General features: G+C 30.6%; 1 protein-coding gene across 2 annotated transcripts in view; it reads left to right on the forward strand.

Annotated features, from left to right (window-relative positions):
- Window positions 1–5,214: 5,214 nt before the first annotated feature.
- The window catches only part of LOC142321814 (uncharacterized), a 39,647-nt gene continuing 23,301 nt past the window's right edge, over window positions 5,215–21,560 (forward strand). Inside the window, exon 1 of one of the 2 annotated variants that reach the window (XM_075360222.1) lies at window positions 5,215–5,370. The gene's annotated coding sequence lies outside the window, so the exon portion shown is untranslated. Of the gene's footprint in view, window positions 5,371–16,770; window positions 16,919–21,560 lie in introns of those variants that run through there. The other variant, XM_075360223.1, reaches the window with a different exon arrangement.

The raw sequence follows: 21,560 nt of genomic DNA on the forward strand, positions 1-21,560 counted from the left end.
TGATGTATATGTGCTCCTTGTAATTTAGTCTGTATGCATAATATTCGCTGTGAGAGCATCATGTTCGAATATGCATACGATATATTTGAACATGTTATGCTCTCACTAGTATAAAAAAAGTGTAAGGGATTGTAGAACATCAGTTTAGTTTTGAATGTGAAGCATGCATATGGTGCCTTTAAAGTTTTTAAATGCGTACTTTCATTGAAAATAATATTAATTGAGGTTTTGGTTTTTTTAGTGTATGGTATAATGGTCTAACTGTGTCTTTTTATCCAATCTAATTCTTATGCAAAATGGATAAATTTGTGAAAAAACAAAGTGAGCCATGTACGTACAGTGAACTGATCGGTAAAAAGACAAGATTGTACATTGACAGTTATTTAAATTATTGTTTTACCTCATTGGATGGAAAGCCAGAGTGATTGTTTGGTTTCAATTCCTTTCCAATGAAAGCATAAAGCCATCAAAATTAATTCAACACTTAGAAACTAAAAAACCGGATCACAGAAGCAAACCCTTGGGATTATTCAAAAGAAAATTAGTTACTTTAAGAAACCAATAAGCTTCTATATGTAAATCAAGCCATACTGACAAAAGTAGATTTAAACCATCTTATCTCGGAGCATTAAAAGTAACTAAGATGTCCAAACCCGTACAACCACAGAAAACCTCATAATGCAGCAGGCACTATGAGGCTTTTTCTATTAAAATCTTTATGAGCCTAACCTATTAAAACACCATGGAAAGTGTTTTAATAGGCTTGAAAGAAACAAAAAAAAATTTTTTTTAATTCTGCTTGCTGACACTGTGTCAAGGAGAATTGTTGACATAGCTACTGATGTTTCCTAACAGATAATTCAGCAAGTGAGTTCAAGTGAATTTTTTAATATTCAATTTGATTGATCAACAGATGTGGCAAACATTTCTCAGTTCTTATGTTTTGTGAGATATGAATGGCAAGTGGTCAATCAAAGAAAATATGTTGTTTTGCAAATCAGTACCTGGTCATGCAACAGGACAATATCTTTTTGATGTTTTTTTTGAAGCTGCTAAAAACTATAACACAGATTGGACAAAATGTATTGCAGTATGTAGTGATGGTGCAAAGGTAATATTAGGAAAGAATAGTGGATTTCTGAAAAAATTAAAAGCTTGTTTTATACCAAGGGTGGAATAGACGCACTGCTTCCATTCAGATACATGCAGACATGCAGACAATACATTCAGACATGTCTTGCCACAAAAAATATGCCAGAAAATCTCAAATAAAAAAAAAAATTTTTTTTTTGATAAATCTCAAATAAATTCTTTGTAAAGCTTTAAAAATGGTTAATTTTATTAAAAGTTGACCATTACAGAATAGGCTGTTTGCTAAACAATGCGATGAAATGGGCAAAATGAAAACTTTTTTCTTTCCCATACGGAAGTAGTTATTGCAGGGGAAAGTGTTAACCCGGTTATTGGAATTGTGAGATGAATTAATAATAATTTTCCAGGATAAACAAATACCAGTCTCAATGTTTTCACAGAATAATGAGTATATGCTGTTGGATTACTTAGCTGATGTATTTTTGCCTTTAAACGACTTAAATGTGAATTTAGAAGGATGTGATAAAAACATTTTATTAATGACAGACAAAGTTCATGCATTAAGTAGCTTGATTTCTGGATTATTTGCCTTCAAAGAAAAAACTTTGATGTGTTTCCACCCACTTATGATTACATTAAGAAAAATTTGGATGAAGAAGACGCTATTATTCACCATTGTTTGGATGGCATGAGGACGCATTTGCAAAGATAAAAATGATTTCTTGAAGAGATGGGTACTAGATATATTTAATGAAAAATTTCTTGCAGCTGCTAAGTTACCAGTTGAGATTCACAACAAGCTATCGGTTGCTGATCAAACGTAACAACTACAATTCACATCTGAAGATTTAGATATGTTTTGGGTTGCTTGTCTCTAAGTGAGTATAAAAATTTAATCACAGAATCATTGAAAATAATAATTCCTTCCTTACTTGTGTGAAAAGGGTTTTTCATCTCTGGTTGTGCTAAAAAATAAGTAAGGTTGCGTTAAAAAATCATCTTTTATCACTTGAAAACAATTTGCTTTTATGTGTTTCTAACATAGCTCTACATAAGGAGATTAAATGAAAAACAAACACAACCATCTCATTAATTTATTTTCTTTACATGTGTGTTACAAACATAAGTAAAATGTTTATAATAAATGATTTTTTCTCATAAAATTATTTCATTATTGTTTACTGTAAAGTTGTAGGCTGACTTTGCGACCCCCTCTTTCATATCAGCATATCAGCATGGTTTAGAAGCACGGGACTGATTGAAACCGTCATTCAGTTTGTTCTCTGAGACTTAATGTAGGTCCTTTTATAGGACTAGATGAAATAAAATTTGTTTTAAGAAAAGTAGAGATAGCATGAATCATAAAAAGATTGGAATCACATCCTCTGTCGTAAATTTTGTTACTTGTATGACTGAATATCACTTGCAATCCAATGGGCTTAACATGCTGATATTCAACAATATATTCAACTTATTGAAGATTGCAACAAAAATCAATTTCATCCCTCATTTTTACTAGTAAGACTAACACACATTAGCAAATTTGACACTTGAAAATGGTTGTGTCATTTTCAGAAGTTATTATTGTGTCCATGTGTGTGTGTGTCTGTGCATGTGTCCATGTGTGTATATGCTGTTTTTAGATCTGGTTGCACGCAGATATTTTTCTAAAGTCAATATTTATAAGACCCATATTCCTCTGTACCAATATTTTGTATTTTTACAATCAGAAACCAACTTGAACAACCCAACTACAGAATTACAAAGTAAATGAAATGACACTTACCTTATTTTTTTTTTTTTTAATTTCAAAAGCACCTTCACAAGATCCTGCATCATCAGTTGTATATAAGATATATTTACATAAAATTATATCAAATATAATTTTTTTTAGTAAGTGTCATTACAAAAATGAAATTTTTGTAATTAATCTTAAGATAATGAACCAGTCTGTTTGGTAATGATTGTACAGCTTAAATAACTGTAAAGTGATGTGGTGGATGAATAGTACATTTTTAACTGTAATCGTTGACATAAATATATCATATAATTCTGTAAATAACAGATCTCATTCATTTTCCAGTGGTAATATGCTACCATTATTTAGATCACAACACAGTCGCTCAAGATACAGATAATTTAACCATGAACCATGGTTCATGAACCATGAAATTTAGCCTAGTTAACCATGAACGCTACCTATATTGCCCATGGAAGGCTATGAATTAAACTTTGATTGGAGGGGAAATTGTACATTAAATCTGTTAGTGGTAATAACTTGGTGACAGAAACTTCCCCTTCATCTTGCCTCTCCTTTCCACCAGAGTATGAAATACAGCAATCGAACAACAATCCAATAAAATTTTTAAACTCATATTCAGTCTAGAATTACATATCCCTTAAAATGAAGCATGTGCATTGCTAACTTCAGTGGTTACTAACTTTTTGTGAAAAAATTGGTCACTGCCACAGTTGTAATGGTTGCAGGCAATATGACAAGAGTCACAAGTTATTCTTGAAAACAACGTAGTCCTTTTCAACAAAAACAATCATCCTTTGCCACCATTCCAAGATAAATTGAGGAGTTAAATGGTTTCCCATTGACTTATTCACTGAGTTAAATGTAATGCAAACCAAACTTGCTGAAATTGATATGATATTTACTTGCATTAGAGACAACAGCTCACTATAGGGTGTAGCGTTACAGAGAACATCACTAAATTCAAAGAAGCAACACTGGTGGGTGCCGTGTACCTCAGATGCTTTATGTATGTCACAGTTATAAGAAATAAATTTTAAAGCATAATATTAACCTTATTAGTATTTTATTTTTTTAATGAAATAATTAATGCTTTGCATTAATTTAGTAGTAGGAAACTAGTTTTATAGAAAATTTACTCTTAACGCGTCTTCCCAAATCAGCTGATTTGGAAGTCGAAAGTTACAGCGTTCAAGTCCTAGTAAAGCCAGATATTTATACATGGATTTGAATACTAGATCGTGGATACCGGTGTTCTTTGGTGGTTGGGTTTCAATTAACCACACATCTCAGGAATGGTCGAACTGAGAATGTACAAGACTAACACTTCATTTACACTCATACATATCATCCTCATTCATCCTCTGAAGAATTATCTAAACGGTAGTTACCGGAGGCTAAACAGGAAAAAAAGAAGAAGAAAATTTACTCTGTAGACTGAAGGTGGGTTTCAAAATTTTACAAGTTACCATCTTCAAAATTCTAAGGTCTACAAATTAACTGGCTTCCATTTTGAACTTAATTTCTTTCTTTTTCCTGTTTAGCCTCAGGGAATTACCATTTAGGTATTATTTCAGAGGATGAATGAGAATGATATGTATGAGTGTAAATGAAGTTTTGTCTTGTACATCTCAGTTCGACCATTCCTGAGATGTGTGGTTAATTGAAACCCAACCAGCAAGAAACACCGGTATCCATGATCTAGTATTCAAATCCGTATCAAAGTCCTTTACTGGAACTTAAACACTGGAACTCTAGACTTCCAAATCAGCTAATTTGGGAAGTTGCGTTCACCACTAGACCTACCTGGTTGAAAATTTTATGAAAAATTGTTGCACTTACACCATAGTTAAGTGTATGATTTTAATAATGTTATGTAGAAATAATATATGTAGAAATTATTTTTTTAATTACAGATAACAAATTTTATGCATGAATGGAACCATTCGTGTTTTGAATGATCATGTAAGTTTTTAAAAAATAAGGCCACTCCAGTAGTGATTTTTTATTTTATTATTATGATTTCCAAAATGCTTTTTCAGGTATTTCAACCAGGAAGATAAAAGGAATGACATGACGTGTAACAGTTTCTTAGCGGGAATCAAACTCACATTAACTCATGAATAAACTCATGAAAGAATATTAAAAAAAAAAAAATATTTTTTCCAGTTAAATAACGATTTAAAAATCGTACATGATCGTATAATAAATATAGAATAATTTAGTATAAATATTCTTTAGTTTTTTTTATGTGACCAGTTTTTTCATTAGCTTCGCTTGTTTCTGTGATTTCCAGTAACCTACGCATCAGGTATACACACAACAGCTGACCGACTACGATGAGCAAACTACGAGACGTGACCTCGACTGTTAACGCTTTTAGCTAGTTCGAGACGTACAGTTTGCTCATTCGCTGTTACTGATACTCCAAGGTCTTACTTGTTTTTATATTATAGAGTAAATAAACAATCAGTATTGTTTGAATATTGTAAAAGGACGACTTCTGTTACATATATCAGGTAAATAAGTTATTTAATATTGTTTAAAATCTATACTTTTAAGTTGTATATGTTCCATGATTAAAACTTTTTCAGTTTAAAAATCATTACTTCCTCGCATTCTTTAAATCGTTTTCTTTACCGGTCATTCAGTTATATATTCGGATTTCTATTATAAGTGACTTTGTGGTTACTTTTATTAATTATATATACAATGATGGTTTTTTTAATGAATTTAATTTTAAATTCATAAGTATTTAAATTATTACATCTATACAATAAGTTTTTATTTTATGTTAATGAATTCCAAATCTATTACATTTATTTTAGTTGAATAAATGTCAAAAGAATAGAGATTAAATTTTTAGAGTCGAAATAAACATTATAAAATAGTATTCTTTCATTGTGTTTCTGTTGGACATTTAAACTAAAGAACTGATGGCTATTTATTGTTTTAGGTGGTGTTTTCTTCCTATCCTAATTAATAGATTGCATTTAAAAAAAAAATATTATTTTTAATCATTTTTTTCAAAGATGTTTATTATATTATACAATTTTCAAATTAAATTTCTAAGGTTTTATACTACGTTTTGCTGTGCCTTCAGTCGTTTCCAAATTAAATATGTTTTAATTTTTTTTGTCTTGGAAATTCATAAACCCTCCGGTTTCAACTGTATAATATAAAAATGTCAAATTATAAAATATTTTAAGCGTATTTTTGTAAATTCCGCTGTTGTAAATAATGCACTCCTTTCACTAGAGGTTGGGGTTTATTCTATTAATTTATTTTATTTTTATTTTTTGGTTGATGAAATTACACAGAAGTTTTGAAACTTATACATGGAATATAAAAATAAAATCATGTAGCGTATGAAAAAATGTCATGTCTGGTTGGGATTCGAACCCGAGACCTCCGGATGAAAGGCCGAAACGCTATCACTTCGTCACGGAGATCGGTGGTTTATGCTTATGTTTCCCAGTTTTCGAATACAAATCTTTTAAAGTATAAGTGGGATAGTTAATTTCTCTGAACGTGATAATGTTCAATGTACAATCAGTACCTGTAATGAAAAGAATAAAGTTGTCATTTATAGGACAAAAGATCTTGTGCATATCGATGGCTCGGTACATCGATATGTGACTGTATGATTGGCATGATAAAGAAGGTAACGGATATCCACCTCACTCCATCAGTTTCCTTAATAGGCTTGGAATGTGTTATCGTATGCCGTTATTTTGAGAATGGTTATGGTTGCCAACTTCGAATGCAACTTATATTTCAGCCAGGTCGGTTACAGCCCTATTTAGGTAGATTTCATAAGAAAACTACCTATTGTAATGGGTACCATGATTCGACTTCCGGAAAATTTCGACATATCTTCGCGTTTCACATCCCCCAGACCCCGAAACCACCGTTAGCACGAAGGTTTATATATAGATTTCTCTCTCTCTCTCTCTCTCTCTCTCTCTATATATATATATATATATATATATATATATATATATAGAGATATAGTGAGAGAGAGAGAGAGAGAGAGAGAGAGAGAGAGAGAGAGAGAGAGAGAGGGAGAGAGAGATATTTACATACACACATATATATATATATAATTTCACTTTCTTGTGGACACGATAACTTGCGTAATTTTGCGCCTATCACTTTCAAATCGTTCCTTAAAAATAACTCCTTCCAAAATCTCGGTCGAGATCGTTAACGGCCAAAATCGGACCATAGGGGTGGAAATAAGGGGGCTTTTTCGGAAAAAATATATCGCTATAACTTTCTAATTAAGTAAAATATATTATTCGTTAAAAGTTTCGACTATATTTTGGATAAGGGCCTAAAACCTATCTAAGTAAATTTTTTTGATCACCAACCATTGGCCCAGGGGGTGGAAAAAATGGGGTTTTGAAGACAAAAATACCTCTCTTAATAGGCACAGTATCGAATCGGTTTAAAGTGGTCGTTAGTCCTTTAAACATACCTAAACCTTTTGTCTGAAACAATTTTTGATGTGACCAACCCTTACGGCAAAGGATGACCAAAATGTTGCTGGAACTGTAAGAAGATGGGGCTTGTCGTTTGCTAAACATGTGAACTTACTTCACATGCAACCATTGTCGTAATGAGTAAATTTTAAGTTTTTCTTAACTTTAAGGTGGAAATCTTTTTTATCACCTACTTAGCGCCGATGAAATCTACCTCCGCCTTCCGGCGTGCCGAAATGGATTATTTTAGTTACATTACCTAACATACACACATTTCAAAAAAGAAAAGAAAAAGTGTTTTATAAATACATTCTCTGAAAATAAAAAATAACAGGATTAATTACTAGAAGACTTACATTATTGATATTTATTTTTATATATTTTCTTATATCCTACTTCTTTTTCTTTCTTTCGGTAATTCCCATGTAGGGTTATTTGGTTTAATTTTTAATAATCTTAATGATTTTAATGAAATTAAATAAATAAATACATATATATATAAATATTTTTTAAATTCGATATCTTCCCGAATCTTCATAACCATCAACCTCTCAGTTTGTTATTTATGACTAAACGGGGTATGTATATTCGCTTTCTGTACTAATTAGAACATTGAATAAAGCTGTTTAAACGTATTACTTTTGTGCAGTGAAACTCTTCATCACCTTTATAAACTACTACCCTTTTGAAACAATGCTTACGAGCATAAGCACTCGTAATTCCTGACGTGTAGTGCTTTTCATTCCTCGCATTCTAAACCGGGCTTATGCCGTCCCAAATGTGTTTGATGGTAATTATTTTGACTATTTGACGATTGGACGTTTTGCATTTGCTCATAAAATATACATTCATGAAGAACCTATTAATGGTTTTAACGTAAATAGAATCTTTTATCGTGTAAACTCACTCTGATAATTTGTTTTCTATATCAACTTTGCATTTATTTGATACGTAGTATAATGTGTTAGAATTTTATTTTTAATTTTCATTTGATTGCAGAATAGCCTGATATGTTGGTCTTAATGAAGTCTGCTGAATACTTTATACCAATAAGATATTGATTATTTATACTATTCTCAAACTCTTAAATTACATCTCGAGCGTAATTTTATTTTTTTTATTTGTTATATTTTGCATCTTTTATAATATCCTGATAAAATTAATGGCCTTAGCTGTGTCAGTACACCACTTCTTATTTTTATGATCAAAGAAGTTAGGTAATAATGGAAGTTAATGGTAAGTGGATGTAACTATTCCTTTTACCTAACGTTGGTATCCTCCTAACACGCTTGTATCAACAAGAGAATAAAACTCATTAAATACATTACGAAAAAATAAAAATTGAGGAAACTGGTGTAAAACGTTTTCCATAGAATTAATGGGAAAGTTGATAATTTTTATTTTGATAAAAAATTATTAATATCAGACTTATATTCAGGAATTTTAAACATGGACAAATAATCAATCAGCAGCCCGCGTGTTGAATAATAAATTGCTTTAATAATACTGTATACCTTATATTATTTGCTGCCTGCATATTATTTGTTACAGGAGAAAGTTTTGTTGCATAAATATAACAATTTACTTTTCTTCGAAGTTGTTCACATAATTACGAGTAAATTCGTGAAACTCATATAATAATTTTCTATTATACGATATTTTTCCCATTTTTTTCCTGGATAATAATACGTCGATTTTTACTAGTTAATTACAAAATTACAAAAAAAAATAATCTTTATATTTTTATATTGCTGATCATAAGAATAAATATCTATTATCTATCTGAAGATGAAAGAAAAACTTGCCGATTCAGGGTGGCTATAAGCAATATGGTGAAGTCTGAAAAAAAAAATTATCTGTAAATATTCCAATTCTTACTACCTGTTTATTTCAGAAACTTTATTGTGTTTGGATGATATATTTATTTTTTGTTTATCTGTAATTCCAGGGAACGTCTTTACTAATTTAAATGAAAGAAATATCAAACAACTCTTTTCAATTGCGCAAGCGTCTGGTACAAAACCATTAAAATAAAACTAGTATTACAAAACTTTCCCGGCAGCTGTTCCTTATTTTCAACAAAAATTAAAAATGAAAATAATGTAATAAAATTAGGTTTTTTAGTAAATTTTTAAATAAAAATTGTTAACATTATTATTCGCTTTTACGTATAAAAAATTCAAACACTTTTTAGTGCTATGAAGGTAATAATTTTGTTTAATAAAATAAGTGACCATTATAAAATATTAATAGAGAAAATAATATTTTTATTGGTTTGACTAACCAGGTATCGGAAGCGTATTTCACTCACAATTGTGAAAAAGATCGAAACGTTGAGTAAAAAAATTGGGTCTGAAATAGTGTAGTTATACCAATTAACGGACAATTTCATGGTCATCCGACGCCGCTGGGTGAAGTGCGGCATGTGTGAACCCCCCTGTGCGAGGCTAGACCAATCTTTATCATGATCGTTTTTGTTTTATTAAGTACATTTATGTTTGTATCATGATCATTTATATTCATGTTTCTATGTATGTTTATTTGTTTTATGCTGTTTCATGATCGTTTATGTTTATATCACGTACATTTATATTTGTATCATGTTTGTTACAGTTTGGACCCAAAATCTTTTAATAAGAATTTTGATTCTTTTTCTAATTATACTTTAAATATTACATACTTTTTAAGGTAAAAACGTCATTTGATCAAGGGATCAAATCGGTCAGTAGTGTAGTTATGCCAATTGACGGAAAAGTTCAAGGTCGTCCGACGCCGCTTGGTGAGGTGCGGCATTTGTAAATTCCCCTGTGCGAGGCTAGACCATTACAATTTTCACATGATACAAACATAAACGTACATAAACCGAAACTGCAACAATGTTTGTATCATGTAAAAATTGTTCATGATCTAGCCTCGCACGGGGAGTTTACACATGCCGCACCTCACCGAGCGGTGTTGGATGATCTTGAACTTGTCCGTCAAGTGGCATAACTACACTACTGATCGATTTTGATCCCTTGATCAAATGATGCTTTTACCTTAAAAATGATGTAGTATTTAAAGTATAATTAGAAAAGAATCAAAATTCTTATTAAAAGATTTTGGGTCCAGCTACCTCATGGGATCCTCTTTTTTTTAATTTTTCATGTCTCTAAATTCATACTTGATGTAATTGGATTTTCTGTACTGAAAGTTAAAGTTTAAAAAATTACTTTACGTTCAGGCCCCATTCAGCTCCCTTGTTTTTTGGAGCCTGAAAGTTTATTTACTGGAGTAAATATTTGCTAAAATTAGTTGTGGTAAATTGATGCAACGTTATTCATCAAAGTTAAAAGTTTATGGTTTAAAGAAAAAAAATACTGGCTTTAAGTGATATCCCCTTGTCCGCGGTGTAGTAAAAAATCAGTTCAATGCTGGAATATTTATATAGCCAAATATTTTAGTCAAATTCAACTTTTTGATCAACGGGTTTTCACGACATAAAAAAAACTGTTCAGAGATAATTTTGAATATCTCCCCTCCCATTACAACTGAGTTAAAACGTTGGAATTTTAAAAAAACTTTAAAAGTAATTTATCGTACGAAGGTTTAATTTTATACGATCACTGAATGAAAAGTTAAAAACTACCTGACCCTTTTTTTTAATTCTGTTCAAAATTTAATACTACCAATACCCCGTTTATATTTTGAGCTATTTTCGTAGAATTTATATTAAGCTACTACGGGGTATTAACCCACATTCACACCAATACATCTTTCAGAAATATCTATAACTTTTTTTTAATGTTATTCTGGACTAAAGTTTTATTTGTAAAATCCTCAAAACCTAAAATTTTAACTGATCCTATACTTTCCCTTTATAAGTGTGCTTCTGCAGCAGAAATAGAGAATTTGTTAAAGTAGCAGTAATTGGATCGTGAATACTGGTTTACTAGTTAATAAGCCGAAGTACTTTATAAACTCATGAAATGTCGGTAGTGAAAGATCAGAAAAAAAGTTCTTCTGAAAAGGATTTCAAAAATATATGTAAAGTTATTATGGGGTTATTACAACAGCAATAACCACAAAAAGCTCCGAAACAAAAACAAAACAAATACAAAACCCGAAAACAAATTCATGTAAATTTTAAAAGCGTCTGTTAAAAAATAAAAAGTAATTAGGATAGATAAATTGACTGATGAATTGTACGTGGAAATGTGAAAATGGAAATTTTGTAACTTATGAAAAATGCCATACTTGACTGGGATTCGAATCTGGGTACTCTGGATGAAAGGCCGAAACGCTACCACTCCGCCACGGAGATAGGTAATTTAAAAAAAAAAATACAGGATTGTTTGAAATTGTTTTATGAACGAATTCAGATTTGGTTGTAAGAAAAGCGAAAAAATAATGCACGTTATAATCTTAAAATAAGTGTTATCTAATTTTATGTGTGTAGAAGGTTATAAGGGTGTTGTACCTTGAAGGTGTTAACTATTTTAAAGGTTATGGTATCAACTAACGTGTGTCACGTTACTCCCAGAAATTATATAATCATTCTTAAGAATAACAAGTATCCTCCGCGAGACTTATTAGGGGAGGTGAGGTGTGAAGTGGTTTCCTACTGACTTCTGATATTGTAAACTATATACACACAGGAATAATATAAATTAAAAAAATTAATAATAAAAATTTTTATAGAAAAGTTATGAATATATAGTACACAAAATACATGTACACTCCGATGACCGGGTGGTTTTGGACAATTTGGAGACAGATTTGCAATTGGCAGTGTTTATTTAGGTTACATTTCATAGTAAGCCGATACAATTTAGAGATATCAACTAAGAAGACGAGGATGTCGGGCTTCGTAGGTAAGGAATTTGTGCGTACAAAGATAGTGAATATATTAGAACAAAACTACATTTTATTATCTGGGTTGTCATCTGTATTCGCCTTGCGGCTCGATCAGGATATTGACAGATTGGCAATATTTATATAATTGGAATTTATTGATAAAATAATGATGATAGTAATAAGCGACAACAGTAAAACAATTAATGGAAAATAGTAAATAAACAAATATTAATCATAGTAATCACAATCACAATAATAATCAGAATAATAGACAATAATAATAATAATAATAATAGTAAACGATAATAATATTACATGTTAATAACAAATAAATAATCATATAAACAAAATTTAAAATAATCGTCAGGATTTATTTACAGGTAGATAAATAGAATGGAAAAGCAGAATTCCATAGCATGACCGCTAGTCTTAACACTTTTAACCACTAGTCTTGTAGTAATAATAATAACAATAATACAATAGATAGACAAGAACAAAGTTCTTTCATTGTGAATACCGTTGCTGTTCACAAATAAAACTACCCTAACAGTTTATGAATGAAATTTAGTGTACATTATTTCTTTCACTATAGTCTTACAGTAACTCACCGTTAACATTTCTTGTCTACTGGAATTATTCGTGGCGATACATTAATCGTGTCGAACTGAAATCACACTGGAAATTCGCTCTTCCACTGTCCACCTCGCAGAATATTCTGACTGACTGACGTCTCGCAGACTCGCACTTCTCCTTGCTGGCCTGGTTCGCAGAACTCTTCTTTAACTGGTCTTCCCGGGGATTTATATTCTTATCTTTGTTACCTGCCGGGTCGGACCCGACTCGAAGCGTGGAGAACTATCGACCGAGCCCTTTCGTTCTCATGCATTCCTTAACCTGGTCCGGTAACTCTTTGCACGGTACAAACATTTGTTCATTGTGAGTCAGAAGGCAGTGTTACAAAAGACCATTGTTAAGTGGACCTTTACTAAAAGGGTTCCTTTTAGTCCATTTCTGGATTCCTCCAATTATTAAATTTTTACTGTCATAATAATTTGTGGAAATCCGTTACTCAGGTTCGCTTTACCGGTCTCGTTACAGTATTACTTTTCCGTCTATTTAGCGTTATAGCAGAGCTCTAGAAGGGAAGGTATTGTAATCAGTCCAATTTGGTCATATGCGGTTTTCACTGGATATTGACGTTTTGACTCCTAAGGAACCAAAAACAAAAAAAAAAAAAAACGGATGGAAATTTTCCGGATTTTAATGTTCGTATGTACTTGTGTTCGGTGTTGGCTTCTAAATAACTTATATCTCTAGAACTACTGGACCGATTTTGACCAAATTGGTCAGATTACTTCTATATATGGGACATTGATCCAATTAAATTTTCAACTTAAAAGGTCAAGGGGATGAGGCTGTAGAGAAAGGTCACCCTCAGTATCTCGAGATTTCTCCTAATTAAGGTCATATTTTTCTTAGGTACATTAGTTAACAAGTAAAATATAACAATATTTGCAAAAAAATAAAATTTGTAGAGTCGCACCCCCAACCCAAAAAATTGCTATAGTAGTTGTCTGCTATGTTGTGACATCATTGGTGACAGCGGTAGAGTTAAATAAATGAATAATATTTAAAGTGTAAAAAAGTAACTCGGTGTAGCTGGGTCTCAAACTCGATCGGCAGGTTGACTCGGCTGGTGCGTTAAGCCTCGCGGCTACACCAGCTCTGACATTTGTACAAGCGAAATTTGTTCTACGGAAGTTGTGAAATTACATTGGTTTAGTTAGTGCCGACCGTCACCGCTAGTACCGCCACACGCACGCGGATTAAATATGGTATGCGCGTTAGTTAGAATCGACTAAATAAATGAAAAAATATTATATTTAAACAAAATGAAATTATTTTAAATTAAATTGTGTGTGTAAGCCGTACATAAAAAACAACTGTATTGCCAGATTTTTTTTTTAAATTGGAATATGTTGATAATAAGCTACTACTTCAGAAGCTGCTAGTTTCCGTGCAAAGGACTCTTGCAGGCAAAGTAAGGAAGGAATCGGTTATTAAATTTTAGAAAACTACAGCAGTACCGGCATTTCTGTATGATTCTGAGACTTGGACTCTTACTACACATCAAAGTCGAAGAATTGAATCTACGGAAATTAAATTTTAGCGTAGAGTGTTGGGTGTTTCATTGAAGGATCATATCAGAGCGGTGCGGTAAGTCAGCAATGAGGAGTCGACATTATTGGAAGGATGATTGCAAAAGTTAGGCAGCAGTGAATGAGTCATGTAGACAGGATGGATGGAAATAGGATTCCAAGGATTATCTGGGATTATAGAGTGGTTGATATGAAAAAAAGAGGACGGCCGAGGAAGAGATGGAGAGAGCTGTTGTGAGACTGAGGGGTTGAATCTATGGAAATGCAACAGGCTGCATGGCCTACCCATAACGTTCATCATAATGATGTATATAAAATCAAAATCTATAGAATCACTGCAATTTTCTTGTATTTCCTTTAACACTCTTTGGACCTCTTCTTAAATACAGCATTTATTTAGCAGAATTTAAAACATTAATCATTTTGAAAAAATAAATAAAAAATTAAGTTTTTAATTATTTTTAACCGTACTTTTTATTCCCGAACATAAAAATAATTAATTTTTTTTTTTAAATCAAAAATTATAAAATAAGAGACCCCTAGTTGTCTGGCGAGAAGCTAGATTACTGCTTTTTATGATCAAAGAATGCGATTTTGAAAAGAATTCCTTGACATTGGGAAACAAATCGATTCAAAATATACATATATATATTTTTAAATATATATATATTTTTAAATATATATATATTTTAAAAAAAATACATTTTTCTCGGGCTAGAGAATACGCTCTATCGGAAACAATTAATCTCTTTTACAAACTTTCGATAAAAAAATAAAGATCTCCTGTATCGTGAGTTTTTTCCTAAGTCATTTTTCTTTTTTTTTGTAACTTTTAACATTTTAAGTTTAATTATTTCAGGAAAAAAATTTGACTGGGCAGTATTTTTATAGCAATAAACATGTTAATGGGATCTATAGCAAGGCGTTGTGTATAGCGACCGTAATCGATTTGAAAAAAAAATTGTTTCATTGTACAGTAAAATTTATAAAGGATTCATTTAAAATGAATTTGAACAATAAAAAATAGTGGGATTGAATTTAACTTTTAACAGTGAAACTACGTAGGAATTTGTTTTCGTACACCTAAGAATTTTTTCCTCACTGATTTATTAAACATTAATTTTTAGATTACAAAACTCTTTTAATTCCTTGTAAGTATTGTGATCGCAAAAAGTTTCAGTTTTCAGATTTCAACGGAAATATCCTTTCCTGAATTCATTTTGACTAGTTTCGGCGTGATGTCTGTATGTACGTGTCTATGTACCTCGCATACTCCAAAACGATTAGCCGTAGAATATTGAAATTTGGATTTAGGACTATTGTACCATCTAGTTGTGTACCTTCCCTTCCCCTTTGATTGCAATCGAATGGACCAAAAGTGTCCAAAAAAGCCCAAAATTCAAAAAATTGTATTTTGGACTTTTTTTAATTGCAGTAATAAGCCCTCATTGAGAGATTTTCAACGATATATCATAAGTAGTACTTATTTTTTTCGGTTCCAGAGTTACAGCCAAACAACATTTTAATTAACGAAATATTTTGTTCTTACAAGGGGAAGGCACATCGGTTCAAATCCGACTTCATCTCCTTTTTTTTTAACTTTTTTTTAATTTAAATATATTCATTTATTAATAAATTATTAACCTCAGATTGTAAAACAAATTTTACAATAAATAATAATTAAATAATAACAATAAAAAAAAATATGAAAAAATAAAAGAAGTTATTAATGAAATAAAATTTTATGTACTTTCATTTAAAAAAAATGTGTGTATGTAATTTAACAGGCGTACAAGGAAGTCGTGTGGTGTCTACATCAGATTTTTAATTTTAAATAAACTTTAAAATTGAAATATTTTATGAAGGAAATATTTTATATAAATGTTCCATAGGTTTGAATCACGTTTAGACGTGGTATTTTTCATACGTTATGAATTGTTAATTCTCTATTATTACACAAAACCTTTGAGTTTATGTGGTGAATTGATCGTATAAGAAAAAATTCAACGCACTATGCTTCTTTTGATAACACATTTAAATGTATTTTAAAATTGTTGGTTTTTAAAATTTTTTAACTACATACTGATTAACGAATAAAATAAATTAACAATCTTTTCAAAGAATTAATTTACTGCCCGATAACGTTTTTTCGTTTTACTCGTATAACGGAAACGTATTGCAAAAATTCTATTTGTTAACACAATAGACTAATTAACGGAAGTAGAAAAAAACAACTAGTTTTATTGTTTCGTGTATGTAGCTTTTCTAAACAGGGCCAACATTTAAAAGTACAGTATTTTAATTTTATGGAGCAGTGACCGAGTATACTTGTGTTAACCTACGCTTTATGTTTATGTATGTAATCTGAAACACATATTCTCTCATCGAGAGCCTAACTAAAACCTCCCTCCCACCTTTCACTTATTCTCTGTAGTCATATTCTCGTGTACTGAGTTATAATACATGCTAGTCCACTAGTCCAGGGTCATTCTTTTATTAACTGTTAACTAAACTGCTTTGGCATCACCTGTACTTTACAGCGCACGCTGCGTTTGTTGAATGAAATACTGTTTTTTTGTTATTTTTTGGTGAGTTTTAACTAATTAATCATATATATAATAAATAAATTTCAGTTTTATTCGTCATAATTTTTAAAATAAAAAAAAAATTATTTAGCATATTATAAGACTTTAAATAAAAGTTTAATGACTATTATTATAAGTATTGAAATAAGAAGAAAAGTAGATTTAAATTTTTATGAAGAACCGACGACCGGTTAATGGGGTTATAAGAAAATGTACGTGTTTTTTTTATTTTTATTTTTTTATCTAGAAAAATACGTGTAAACTACTACGTCGGATAAAGTTTTATTTATTTATTCTTATTATGCTGCCATCCAATTCATATTTAGCTTACAATATGACAAATCTTTTGTGCCAGTTTAAAGTAAAAATTTAAAGTAGGATTGGTCAGTCAAGTAAAACCATTACTCTTTTTATACCAGTAAAAAAAACAAAAAAACTAACATGAATTATCGACTTAATTATTAATATAATAAAGTTTTATAAATGATATATAGATTTATCTTTATTTTTGTTTATTTATTTTATTATTAAGAATTCCGGACATGCTCTTACAAGTCGAGAGAAGAAATTATAGGGGGAAAACGTTGAAGTTTGCCGGTCAACAACTCCAGACTTGATTTAAAATAAATTTTTTTTCGCTACATCAATTGATCGACTAATATACGGGCATGTATGTATATTTTTATCCATGAAATGTTTATATTCATTAGAAAAGAAAGGTAGATATTTTATTGATCATTAATGACGTAGAGCTCAAAATAAAGTAATATAATGAATGTTACTTTTAAGAAGTATACTCTTTTTTTTGCGTAAATTACACTTTATAATTACGAGCAAGCTAGACTTACTGGACTAAATTTTTATTCTCTCTTAAAAAATTACAGTTTGCACATATATATTGAAGTTTTTTTGTAATTTAATTCAAGATTTTATGTAAAATAAAATTGGGTTAAAAAAATAATTGATCAAATGTCATTCTTTATAACGCTAAAAAATTACCGTTTAATTCATATTAGTTTTTTTTTTATTTGCATAGTTCATAAATAAATAAAAAAAATGTTAAAACTAAAAATATCTTAATACAATCATGCATGGGATTTTTAATCTTTCTTGCCGTAAAGGCAAGTTTGTGTTAGAAAGTGTTGTGATACGGCGCATGACAGAACGTGATTCTGTACCGGTTTTTTTATTTATGCTTCGACGAGTATACATAAAAATAGTTACGAATTATTCTCTATTCAGTAAAGTGTATGTTTAACAGATATAAAATAATCAAAAGTTTTTTCAGCATTAAAAGTTACATTTTTCGTAATTAGTACAACTGTGAACAATAGACTTCACTATTTTTGTACTGGATTTAACAAAATAAGATTTTCAATTAAAATGAATGAGAAACATTTTTAAATAAAATTAAGCATAAAACGCAATGGTTAATCGTGGAAGGTTTACTTAGGGTCATAAATATTCGTATTAGAAATATTACAAACGCCATTCGATAGGGATACCAGACAAAACTGATGATTGACGAAGAGCATCTTTCACTATATTCCCATGTTTTTTTTTGTTCGCATTTTTCAAATTTTGTTGTTTATAAGGTGCTATGTTACAAGGGAGAAAACAATACAAAGTACCTTTATCAAAACTAATGTGAAAAATCTACATAATTACTAGAACGGTCTCAAACAAACTTAAAAATGGAGTAGTACTGTAGAATAAAAGACGTAACGCTTAGTTGCTGAAAGTCAAGTTAGAGATTGTGTTTGACGACAGATAGTGGAAGGAAAACTACGTGTTGTTGACTTGACGATGAAAACTCCCTCATCCTACCCCACCACACCATTCCATAATTCCCCGGGGAAAAAAAATAACTGGAAATTTTATTAAACATTTGTACACGTACGTCGTTGTAAACATTGTAAAGGTAAGTTACTTTTATACGGATTTGAACTAGATCGTGGATTCCGGTGTTCTTTGGTGGTTCGGTTTCAATTAACCACACTTTTCAGGACTGGTCGACCTGGGACTGTACAAGACTACACTTCATTCACATCATCTTCATTCATCCTCTGAAGTAATACCTTACGGTGGTTCCGGAGGCTAAACAGTAAAGGAGAGAGTGAGGGGAACATTATAACCATGAGGTAACAAATTCAAAAAATAACGATTGTGATGGTCATTCGATATGGTCCGTACGATCTACGCCTCTTGATGTCAGTGCATCAAATTTTAATATAAACTCAGTCGTTTATGAAATAAAGAGCTCGTGATGCGTCCGCATGTTTCTGAGTCGAACTCTGTTCATTCTAACAAGAATTAACACTGACATAGTAAACGCATTCATTAGAATTGTAATTCTTAACTCAAAGAAATTCAAGGTAAAAATAATATATGATACAAGAAATGTACAATTGATTCTACCACTCAAACGTATTCCTTTTGACAGAAGGATCAGATTTTACTAGTCTTACAACACATTGAAATTAACCTACTTTCTTTGGCTAATTAGTGTTTTCAATGGATTTATTCGTTTATTACTAGATTAAACCTGTCACTATACTTTAAGAATAAAAGAAAATTAATTTTTTGTAATACTTATTTTCTTTGCTTTAACAAATTAATCTTATGTTAACTCATATATTTCTGTTATATATATATACAAATGTGTTTCGTAACCAATTGCTTTTTAAGAGAAATATATTTTAAATTATTTATTCTTAATTTAATAAATAAAAATTAATCATTTCATTCCCGTTACGAATGTACTGAAATTACGTTTATTTTAAAAGTCCTTAGGGAAAAATATTTTAATTTGAAAAATTAAATACATTTAAGATTAATTATATATATATATTAATCAATTTATGGCATTTTAATGTCAGTATTACCTTTTTCGCATTGAAAAATTATATAGTGATACTAGTTCGATAATCATATTATATAGTGTATATATTTTAAATTTACTGTTTCTTACTCTTAATCACTTTCTTTTTATTATTATTTTTCTTCATTATGTTATTTTAGTTGGAATGTTAGCGATCGTTTTGATTTTTAAAAATTTTTCTACTGCTAATAGATAATATACTTGTGAGGAGAAACCAAGCCTTATTATTATTAAGCAGTAAATTCTTTGTCGATCAACCATTTTACTTTCCCGTCAAGAAAGCGTTATAGCAGAATTATAGCTCTAGAAGGGAAGATATTGTAATCGGTTCAATTTGGACATATGCGGTTTTCACCGGCCGAATCTTGACGTTTTGACACCTAAGGAACCCAAAAAACTAAAAATTGGAAATTTTCCGGATGTTAATATTCGTATGTACGTGTGTTCGGTGTTGGCTTCTAAATCATATCTCCAGACCTAATGAACTGATTTTGACCAAACCTGGTCAGATTACTTTTATATAAGGGTCATTGATGCCATTAAATTTTCAACTCAAAGGTCAAGGCTGTAGAGCAAGGTCACTCTCAGTATCTCGAGATTTCGCCTAAATAAGGTCATATTTTTCTTTTGCACATTTGTTAACAATTAAAAATAACAATATTTGCAAAAAAATAATCTTTCCAAAATCGCACCTCCACCCCAAAAAATTCTGTTGTAGTCGTCTGCTATGTTGAGACGTCACAGGTGAGCAGTAGAATTAAATAAATGAATAATATTTAAAGTGTAAAAGTAACTAGTCTGGCTGGATCTTGTACTCGATTGCGATCGCCCGGTTGACTCGGTACTTGGTGCGTTAAGCCTCGCGGCTACACCAGTCTTCCGACCGTAAAGCGAAATTACATTAGTTTAGTTAGTGCCGACTATCGCCGCTACCATCGCCACACCCGCGCGAATTAAATACGGTATACACACGCGCTTTTTTTAATCATTCAATTAAATAAACGAAAATTTAAATAAAATGTTTTAAATTAAGTTGTATAAGCCGTGCATCAGAAACAACTGTGTTGGCAGCTTTTTTTCAACGGAATACACTCTAAAGGTAAGTAAATATCACTTTTTCCCATATACGTCCTAAATAATTTAACTTATTACTTTTAATTGAATTAATCATTTTTACCTATTTTTCCTTTGTACTTTATACAATAAATTGTGTAATTGTTTAACAGTGAAACGTTCAAAATTCTGCGAATGAGTGATTTTTTTTTTGTTATCGCACCATATGGCCCAATTTCTACCTCTGTAAAAGAAAATAGAAAACACATAAAAATACGAAATTCTGATCTTTGATAATTCAAACATTTTATTTAACAAGCTTACTTAGTTGTGGTCTTGTTTGTTTGGTGGTTTATATCTGGTCCATGATGATACAGTGCTAATCATTGATGATGGAAGTCATATATTTTGTATTTCTTTAATAATTGGTTATTTATCTTTAGTTACAAGCATAAATATTTTTCTACTTATAATGTTTGTGTATCGTAAAACTTGTCTGACTATACCTATTTCTATAACGTTCCAAACACCAATAAAAGAATAGCCAAGAATGATATATGTGAAGGATTTTAATAAACCATATGCATATTTATGTATTTCCATAAGTAAAATATTATCGATATGTTTAAATGTACTAAGCACGTTTTTAACTATTGTTTTTTTTTTTATTATTTCTTTAGGGCTATCTAATTATGTTTTTCTTATTGTTTT

The sequence above is a fragment of the Lycorma delicatula genome, chromosome 3, assembly GCF_047948215.1.
Source record: "Lycorma delicatula isolate Av1 chromosome 3, ASM4794821v1, whole genome shotgun sequence".
NCBI lineage: Eukaryota > Metazoa > Arthropoda > Insecta > Hemiptera > Fulgoridae > Lycorma > Lycorma delicatula.